Genomic DNA, 10399 nt, shown 5'->3' on the forward strand with positions numbered 1-10399 from the left:
ATAATTGAATTACTGTGGGTTCAAATCATGAGTACAGAATGACACATAGGGGGGAAAAACCCTGTAAATTCATCAAACAGTCACGAAAGTTTCTGGCTCTTGGTTTCATTACCTAATGATGTGACAAGGGGATTGTTAATATTAATGTGAACGATGATTCAAATGTATTTTTCTTTCAGCATAATTCAACTGATGGTGCAGTTTGAGAAAAGATGCACCACACATTTTGAGGAGGGAAAATCAGTACTAATTTACCTGAGGAGACAATTACCAGTTAGTGATTGTTTATGAGCCAGTAGCACTTTCTGCAGATTTACCGGAAACAGTTTAAGATTTTTTTAAAACAGTTGTTCTTGTCTCATATTTCCTCCCAGTGTGAAACTAGCTGCAACAGCCAACAACAGCCAAAAGTTTCAACCTGTGAGCTTCTAACAGGGGAGATTTAAATTTGAAAGATTTAAGCTTATATGTGAACAGGAGGAAGAGGAACACAAAATAAATCTTCGTCCAGCCAAACTTTGATCAATAGTGAATTGATATTAGCTCAATACCTGATTCTGCTCTTAGCTCATCGCATGGTCTTAGCTTGAGATTGGTTTCAATGAACCATCCCCAAGTGAGACCTTCTTCCTGTGTTTAAACAATAGCTGTTGACTCTGAAAATTGATGTTTGACCTTTTAGCCACACGTTTAGACACACAAAGGATGAGCATAGCTCTTTCTTTACATGTTCTGCACTAACCCACAATCGTACACACCTGTGAAAAAACACAAATATTGTGTCACAAGCCGTATTCATTTTAAAAGACCATCTCTGAAAGTAATTTATTGGTATTAGTGTCACTTCTAAAATATCTTCCTGAAGTTTATGATATTGATTTTGAAAAAGGAGAGAGAGCCGCATTCATTGTGAGGAAACTGGATCGATGTACTGTCTTCTACAGACTGCAGCAGGAGACCTTTGAAAATGTACAGTATGTTTACCAGAGAATGTGCCCCAGTGTGTCTGCCGGCTGCTGAATGGCCCCTCTCGCTGCAAAGCTCCAGGACTTTGCACGGAGCCAGTCATCTTCATTCGCTTGCAACATGCATCTGCCTGTGGTATGAATATGGCTGTCAGTCCTGCAAAGACCATCACAATGGAGCGCACTCATTAGTATTGTGTTGCACTGTGCTTCAGCATCAAGCGCCCACCACCCTTGACTAATTTTCTGTTTGTATCGGGAAACAAAAGCTCTCCAAATCCCCCTGTGGGCTCCGGAGTGGCTTTACTGCACATCAAACTATGCTAATTGTCTTTTGCATGATTAATTGGACCAATTAGAATTAGCAGAGGAGGAAAATGATTCTTGGCAAGGTGCGAAACATTAATTAGTCATAAAAAACGTTTATTAGTGTTCAAATTTAATCTCGGCGCGAGCACAATGGGATTAAGGGGAAAAGACGGTTAATATGTGGCTTGTTCAATCACTCTCGGCTGCAGACGGAATAATGAGTGTCACTGCTTACATTGTGCTCCATCACACACACGCGCGCACACACACACACACACACACACACACACACACACACACATCCCCTACCGTAGTTACTGTACTGTTAAAAAACAGCCATCTTCATCCATCATACAAAGTGGCAGCTATAACACAAACATCCCGGCTCTGATTGATGAGTTAAGACCATACAAACGACTTATACACTGTAATCCCGCAGAAGATTTATGGTCCGAACGCCATGCATTAGAAATTTGCAATAACAAAATCAACAACAGCATCAGCAGCAGCAGCAGCATCACCAGCAGCTAATGGTGATTTAGCTGTGACAGCATTTAGAACAGTGCGACTCGGCTTCTGTGATCACAACGCTGCGTTATACAAGTTTACACATTGTATAGATAGGTGGAGGTGACGGCCGCAGGCGGGCGTGGTTTACGATGGTTAAACAACAAGCGTAGGTGCCTGCGGGGCAGTGAGGGTGTTTTCTCACATTTCGCACTTATCACACGGTAAAGTACAAACAGGGGCGTGGCCTCACACACAATAACAACACCTCAAATCTACTGAGCACTAATGTCATCCCTGTGGTTTCAGTGGAGATCAGTGCACCCTGTCACACTGCTACCAAGAACACCGTGTCGGCCTGGACCAGTAAATGGCAGCTGATAGGTTTTCTTTTCCAAGCTATTCACGATGTGCTCTAACCTCCCTCTGTCTGAACAACTGAAACTTAGAGGTGGAATATGAAACTTAGAAAAAAGTGTTTTTACACATTATAAACCCAATCTCACGGGGGGGGGGGGGGGGACCACTTATGTAATACAAATGTTTTCTGTCATCACTTTAATACGTTTTTCCAGGAGAGTTTCACTGTGGCTTTGTCACTTCTCTTCTGAGTCGTGGTAGATACATTTTCCCGTTTTGATGAGGTTATTGTCTTCAGTTATGTATTTAATATCTATTGGTTTTTATTTACCAGGAAGGTCCCTTTGAGATACATCTCTTCTGCCACGGAGTCCTGGTCCAGACGGGCTGAAATGAAATAAAAAGTTGTATAAATACAATATAAGCAGGAGTAGATTAACCCAAAATACATAAAACACTAAAAGATAGAGAACATACGAGGGCTACACTTCTGTGGATTTTTCTTTTCAACTGATATTTTACTATTTGCTTAAAAAAAATCTCTGTCCACAAGACCTTCGTTATTCAGAATATCTCCAACCAGTCGAAAACACAAAGACGACAACTTACGCTCATACAAGTATGCTGGGCCAGTAGGTGGCGATAAAGGCAGAGTGGACACAGTAAACAAACAGGATCAATGTCAAAAAGTATTACGTAGAATCAACACACGTTAGTACTGAGCTGAAAAAACTTGAGTTTAACCCAATACGAGAAATCTTATAACTTTGGTATCAAACCAGGTCATCATTGGTTCAACGATGGGCCACACATGCCACACAGCCACTTATTGATATCCACTTATCTTTCAGCGTTAATTTAATGTAAATTAATTTCATTCCTACTTTAATGAACTTCGTTTTTTTTTTCCTTTTTAGACCTGATTTTTATTTTATTTGAAAATTTAAATCTTGTGATTTGAATTTACATGTAAATAATGAATGTGCTGCTGAGTGGTCACCAAACTCATTAAATGAAGTTTCTAAAGAAACGTGATGAGCATTCAGGCTTTGAGGGCTATAGCTTTCCCAGGGACAAGTCTTTTTTTTCAAATTAAATAAGTGATTGGAGGAATGCGAACCGTGATGGAGGTTGTTCTGCACACATTTAATTATTTAACAAGGTCACATGTTCCTTTGAATCCGCTCTGGTTCAGACGTGTGATGTAAATTCTCGATTTCTCTTCATAAATAACCTGCTTTGGAATCAGTGTGACAGACACAACAGCAGCAGAATGAACCCGATTGGTCAAACGTTATTCTGAGGAAAGGAAGCGCAGGTACAGCTCGGCAGCAAATCATTCCTAAAATCTCATTCCTCTTTCTGTTTTATGTGACTTATATGAAAATCTTTTGAGCAGAAGTGATATAGAAGAGCCATAATGTCCAGCACTAATTTAATACCTTATTACCATAAGCCTGGTGCAATGCATGCATAATAAATTGTTGTATCTTTTACACGGCTCAGGCATATGGTTAGGAGACCGGATTCTCTTCAAACTGCAGCACATTTGCATGATAGGATGTGAGAGTTGGATGGATTTGGGGATTATATGAAACACAGCTTCCATTTCCAGTTCATTGTACTAAGGAGAGGTATCACATTTACACAGATGGCAAGGAATTTGGAAATGCACGGCTTCTGTGAATCACAGAATGTGTACAGGAGCAGAAAAATCACTTCAAAGACAGAATCTATACCTGTTTTTTTTTCTCTAAAAATAAAATTGAAATCTGTTTTTGTTTTGATTTAAATGAGCTGCAGCTTCCCGGTCGCTCAGAGGGCGTCGATCGATGATGGTAGTAATCTTTAAGCCGCGTGGGCACGGTCTCACACTGGGTTGGATGGGAGGTTCCAGGGACCCTGCCAGGACAGTCATGGAGTCCGTGGCATGGTTAGGTCAATCCAGAGGTCAGTCCAGGGAACGTATCACTGCACGATCGACTGGCACCACAACCATCCCACTGGATTCTGACACTGCAGTGGAAACTTACTGTGTGAGAACTGTATGAGATAACAGATAACGTGGAGAACAAACAATCATTTCCTCTCCAGATGTCAGACGTCACAACGGAAATGATGAAGAAGATTCATAGAGAAATCAAAACACAGTGACAAGGTGCTTTGCAAGTAAAAACATGAAAAAAAATTGAAGGCAAACAATAGGAAACAGTTCAAGAGGAAAAAAAGCAATTTGAAGATGACAGAGGAACAGAGCAGGACAAAATGAGGAAGTTAGTTTTGGTCCTCTGATTCTTTTTTTGTGCAATTTATTGTATTCCTCCTTTATGTTCCTCCATCACTATTTCAAGTTACATAAGTCTATCATTTGCAAGTCTAACGTTTACTGAGGCTACACAGATCCCACAATGTGTTTTTCCGAGGGGCTGTCAATCATCTGATTTGAAGAGGAGCTTTTAAAGCACTGATTCACCTTCTCATTGTATAAAAAAGTGCACTTTGTTTTCCAGTCATCGTGCTTTTAAAATGACGACGTGGTATATTTTTATCGCAGCAACCGGAAAAGAAAGAGACTCGGCTAACTCACAGACACTTCACATAGATGTTGCCATTGTACTTGAAGAGCGTGATCTTTACTTTGCCCCAGTTTTTAGTTTCATGTACAAAAAAACAAAATCAGACTCCTACGAATATCGCAGGTAAGACCTCTCTCTCTCTCTCTCTCTCTCTCTCCCTCCCGCTGTCAGTTTGAATCTGCTCGCTCCTCATGTCTCTTTCAGTATTCGACCCCAAATACCAGTGGCCAGGTAACGTTGATTCGCGGTGACGTCAGGGACAGTGGAGTGGCCGTGTTAATCAGCAGTGTTTTCTCTAGGTGACACTAACACGTCTCGTTTCGCAGTTAAAGGTCAGACACACCGCGGTGGAACAGGCCGCGGTTCAATTTGGTGTTTTGTTTTTCCAGCAGCATCGAGCAGCTCTCTGTTACACCGTCAGCTGTGAGGACGGAGGAGTCTCAACCTGACTAAAACCTAAATGGCCATAAGATCTCACTTTGCAACATTTGCACTACCCAATCGGTTTGACTTACATTCTCATGTATTCATTCTACTCAGTAAAATATGTTATTTTGGTTTATCATTTATATGTTGTGTTTGTATTTTCGTTTATTTTTTATTATTTATTTTTTGCTTGTTTGGTTTTACTAACATTCTTGAGCCTGGCTAGAAGGGAGCCTGTGACCCAAGAATGTGTGGAATTTATCAGATTATTATGGTTCATTCAAACATTTAAGGTTTATAGTTTATTTGTTATATTGTCTAAGTTATCAAATTAACACATAAACAGCAATACCACACAAAGGTTAATCCAACATAATACATCCAAAGTTTAACTCAGTCTATAAATTATAACCCTCAAAGCTCATGAACTCACATGTTAACAAGACAGTAAATATACTGTATAACCCAAAATACAGACATCTTTGATTTAGAGATGTTTTGCAGGTAGAACGTTCAAGTCACACAATGTTTTCAAAGTCAGTGTCACTTGGAGTTCATGGGTCAAACCATTGTTACCAGATTGTCAGCTGTGGGTCCTGTCCGACATATAGACAGGCACTTTCAGGTGATTTGTGTTCAGTGACATCTTCTTAAACTCATAGTTTAATTATCAGCAAAAGTGAAAACCTGCATTACTCTACAGTAATGTATCCAGCTTCACTGAGATACATAAATTCAATCTGGTTTGTCAGCATCTCACAGAACCTGTTAGGTTTCTATTTATGCTCGCTCACTACTGATGACGCTGTGTTCCATTTGGAAAGACTTTTTCTTTCACCTCAGTTTGCGTTGTTACCCTTTCATTTCACGTCTCTGTGCGTGTGCCACGTGCAGCGGGGGGGGGGGGGGGGGGGGGGGGGGTTGGCCCCTCTACATCTGTCTCAAATTACTGCCGGTAAAGACCGAGCACGCCCACCGAAATAATCTGATTTCAAATTCTACATAGGGTGTCGTGAGGGTTACACAAAAACGTGTTGGAGCCTCTGGAGCAGTCAGACACCATTCAGCTTCACGTGTGGCGCCGGCTGCGCGTCTCCTTCTTTTCTTTGAGTCCCTCTGTTTCATGTTTTTATAATGGTGTACTTCAAGAACAATCTAAAACACAAAGCCCTGGGAAATTAGCTATGAGTCATCTCTGAAACGCGTCGCGTAAAGGTCACATGATTCTCAACGGCAGCGGCTGCAACCAGGGCCTGTATGTGATGGGAGACTCAAACCACAGAGAACCCAGTGGACTGTCGTGTGTGAATGGACTGGGAGGACTTGTGTTCTCTTGGTGAGATGCTGATGGTTTGTGAGTCAGTGAATAACGTTGTTATTAAGTAACCGTTGCACTGTTGGCCTATCAATCGGCCCGTCCGCCATTTTAATATCTCATCGACTGTGGAGCAGATCGCTGTGAAACCGTTCTCAGACGTTCATTTTCCTTGAGGGATGAGTCCTCCATTCACCGGCTGGGTGTTGTGACTTCTCTGAGCATTAGGCTGTGATTGCTGAGGACGATTCAAGCACAGCACAACACAGCGGGAAAAAGACCGAACAAAAAACAACAACCCCTCATCAAAGAAATGCACAAGTCAAAGAACACATCATGTGATCACAGCAGGATTGCACAGGTGACTCAAGAAACCAACATACTCATAAAGGCCTGATCTGGTATTTTCCCTTCTCATGTATGTACAGTAAGTCATATTTGTAATTTATGTTCAGAACATCTGCAATCAAATGTATAGTAAATCAAAAATAAAGACATGTATCTTCATCATGTTCTATACTTCTTCATTACACCAACTCATATATCTGATTCCTCCACACTGACATGTACAATAATATCCTGCTGAGGTCCGATAATAACACCTTCAATAAAGAAAAGAGAGATTGTGCACAAAGAGCCTGAACTTGTAACGACGTCAGACGCACACAGTGCAAACACAGGCGGACGTGTTAACACTGAAAAGGGAGGGTTTGCTCCATCTGCTCTACTTTTTGCTGCACAAAGACTTTCATAACTCTCCTTTGTTTTGCAGGTACACATTATTTATCACCTTTGTAAAATAACCTTGTAACAACTAATGACACTCTGCCGTTCACTCACAATACCTGTGGTTTTTGTCTGTGCACGTGGCCTTTTTTATTTTATTGTTGCTAAAAATGATGTTCATGCAGCAGAGGGTGAGTGGAGAGAGAGAGAGAGAGAGAGAGAGAGAGAGAGAGAGAGAGAGAGAGAGAGAGAGAGAGAGAGAGAGAGAGAGAGAGAGATCCTGGCTGCACGTAGGTAATTCATATGTATTATTCATCTCTGCCTCTTCCATTTATACTTACAGTTGGCTGGAGTTGTGTACAATGAAAGAGCCAGTGTACACACAGGCTGAGTAGCTGCACCTCTTATGCTGTTATTCCATGTTTTGTGTTTTTTTATATCCATGTTAGTGCTGCAGAGCGAGGCTGACGCTTTGTGTTTGCTCGATTTTTATTTGGCATTCAAGAGGATTACACCATTCTCCTTTGCATTGAATTGATAACTTTGCAATGGGAGTGATATAGAATTATTTAAAGAGGTTAAAAGAAACGTAAGGCTATAAGAGAACACCTTTACAAACAGGGGAATGTAAAGTGGTGCGTGACATTTATATTCCTCTCTTCCTTCCGAGCATGGCGCGTCATGAACGAGACACTAAGGTTGTTATGAAACAACAGCAGAACATGTCCATTAGTCCATTTACAGATAAAAAGGCTTTGATATGTTGCTTGCCTGTGCGGAGGAAGTCATTTCATCTGCGGCAACGTTGCTTTCAGATGTGGTCAAACAGCACGGTCTCCTGAAGTAAGGAAGAGAAGAAAAGAGAGAAAGAGAGAGAGAGAGAGAGAGAGAGAGAGAGAGAGAGAGAGAGAGAGAGAGAGAGAGAGAGAGAGAACACGCATTTTCTGAAAATGAAGTGTTTTGAGAGAAATGAGTTGTGGAGGGAGAGCCCCTTCATGGAGACAAGTAATATAAACTCACTCAGAGAAAGCAGTGTGGGAGACGAGAACCAGTTTCATCAAGTCTAAAGTTTTCCATCAGGGCTGGGACCACCAAATGAAGGGCTAAAAAAAAAAAAACACAACCAGTCAAACAGTGCACTGTACATTTTCAGTGTTATACTCATTAAATGAACATTATGACCAAATCTTTTCTCAGATCACACTAAAATGTTTCAATCTCATCAAGAAGACACAATTAAAATGTTAATGTCAAGTAATAAAATTGTGTCGTTAGCCTGAAATATTGATACATGCTTTTGTAATTTCTATTTTTCAGTCTTGTGAATCCTCATTTGTTTTAAACAGCTGGCTTTGTGAACAATGCCATCAACAGAGCGCCGGGTATTTTCAGTCCTTAAAGCGCAGCCTCTTAAGTAATAATGAGAGTGAGAAATGCAGTGCATTTAAGTGAAAACCCCGATTAATTATGTATGATTAGAGGACTCTTAAAAGCTTTGGGCAGAGAAAAAAGAAAGAAACTACATAAACAGAACATGAAGTCCAGAATGGCTGGATGGATACCAGACGTGAAATTGTAAATGAACCTTAAGTATACAGGTGACTGCGGAATGATGAGCGATGTTGCTTCTGCCTGGCCGGACGCCGGCTGACCGCGTGCGCGCAGGTCAAGTCGGACTTTGAGCACATGGTACAGTCCAATGTTTGCAATTCTCATACCAGTATTGTGTTTTCTATTTGAGTTACAAACTAACCCCCTCAATATAATATTATCTCTGATTGCGACGCATGCAGATATCCTGCAGATGCCCTTGCCTCCTCATGTAGATACACACTATATTTCATTTGGCTGCTGTTGATGCTCAAGCAGTAAAAGTGCTGCAGTGTAAATAGCAGGGACGATAACGCTCTTATCTCTGTATATTCTTGGAGGGCACATGTATGTTTTATCAGAGGATGAGTCACTGAGCAGAGGTCATTTGAAAATATCATTTCAGCTGGAAACACTTGCAGACAAGCAGGTCGAGCTGTACACTGCGGATAACTTCTACAGACCTGTCCTGCTCCTCTTCCCCCTCTTCTTTTATTCTTCTCCCCCCACCCCACCCCCTGACTCTTCCTCCCTGTCAGAGGCATCATGCATGTTTTCACCTCTAAAGTGATTGTACCTGATTTATATGACAGGCCTTTAACCCTGCGTGTGCTTGTCCAACAGCATCAGGCGGAAAACACCCAAGGGCATGTGTGAGCAGGACCAAATCTGGCTCTCTGTCATTCAGTGGCTGTAACCTCCAAGTAGAAAATACTCCAACAAATCACATTTATTCCTGCACTGTTAGATGTGAGTCCGTCACTCAAGGTGAGGAGTGATACTGCTAGTGTGCATCCAAAGCTATACTTCTTTCTTATCCTGCAACAGTCTGAATGACTTGTGTGACACCTTACATGCATCCAAGGGTCTGTGTGACATGGGAATAGAAAACTGTGACTGGACAATGATTGGCAGTTTGAACGAAGCCAAAGAGTTGGATCAGAACCTCAGCTTTTTAATAAGTCTTGAAAAAGTTCTACAGTCATCAATTTGTGTTAGAACATATATATTAACTTTAATTATTGTACTTTTGCAAACCCGAAAATGTTAATATCCATCTTTTTTAATGAATTGAGAGGTTATGAGGAAGTAAACAAAACCGAACGTTGTCGCCACCTGCAGCCAGTAAATGGCACAACAGGAGAATGGCTTTATGTTGTAATGGCCCCATCTACTGGCCATGGAAAGTACCACATGCAACAATGGGCAGATTCGGGATGGGATGGATGATTCGAGCTGGAGTTTATACGTTTCACATTTATGACTGAGATGATGAATGTCAACCGGAGGGTGAGAATAATCCATTTTAAGACATGTCGACTACCAGCAGTGGGAAACTGTAATACACATTTTTACAATTTAAAGATTCTACAAAGTAAAATACGACTTGACTGATCAGGAAAGTATTGATCAAAAGTGTAAATGATTATTTGCTGGAGCTTTAATAGAAAAGTGAATGGGGGGAGAAATGCTGAGATTTACTGCTTAAATAAATGATGACTTAAATGATAAAATTCAACTCCTGACATCACATATATTTTGGAAGCATGTATCGAAGTAACAGTACTGCATCTGCAATTAATAATACAGCATATACACTATTCTTATTAATGTAAGTGCTAAAG

Source organism: Pleuronectes platessa, chromosome 2 (genome assembly GCF_947347685.1).
Source record: "Pleuronectes platessa chromosome 2, fPlePla1.1, whole genome shotgun sequence".
Classification (NCBI taxonomy): Eukaryota; Metazoa; Chordata; class Actinopteri; order Pleuronectiformes; family Pleuronectidae; genus Pleuronectes; species Pleuronectes platessa.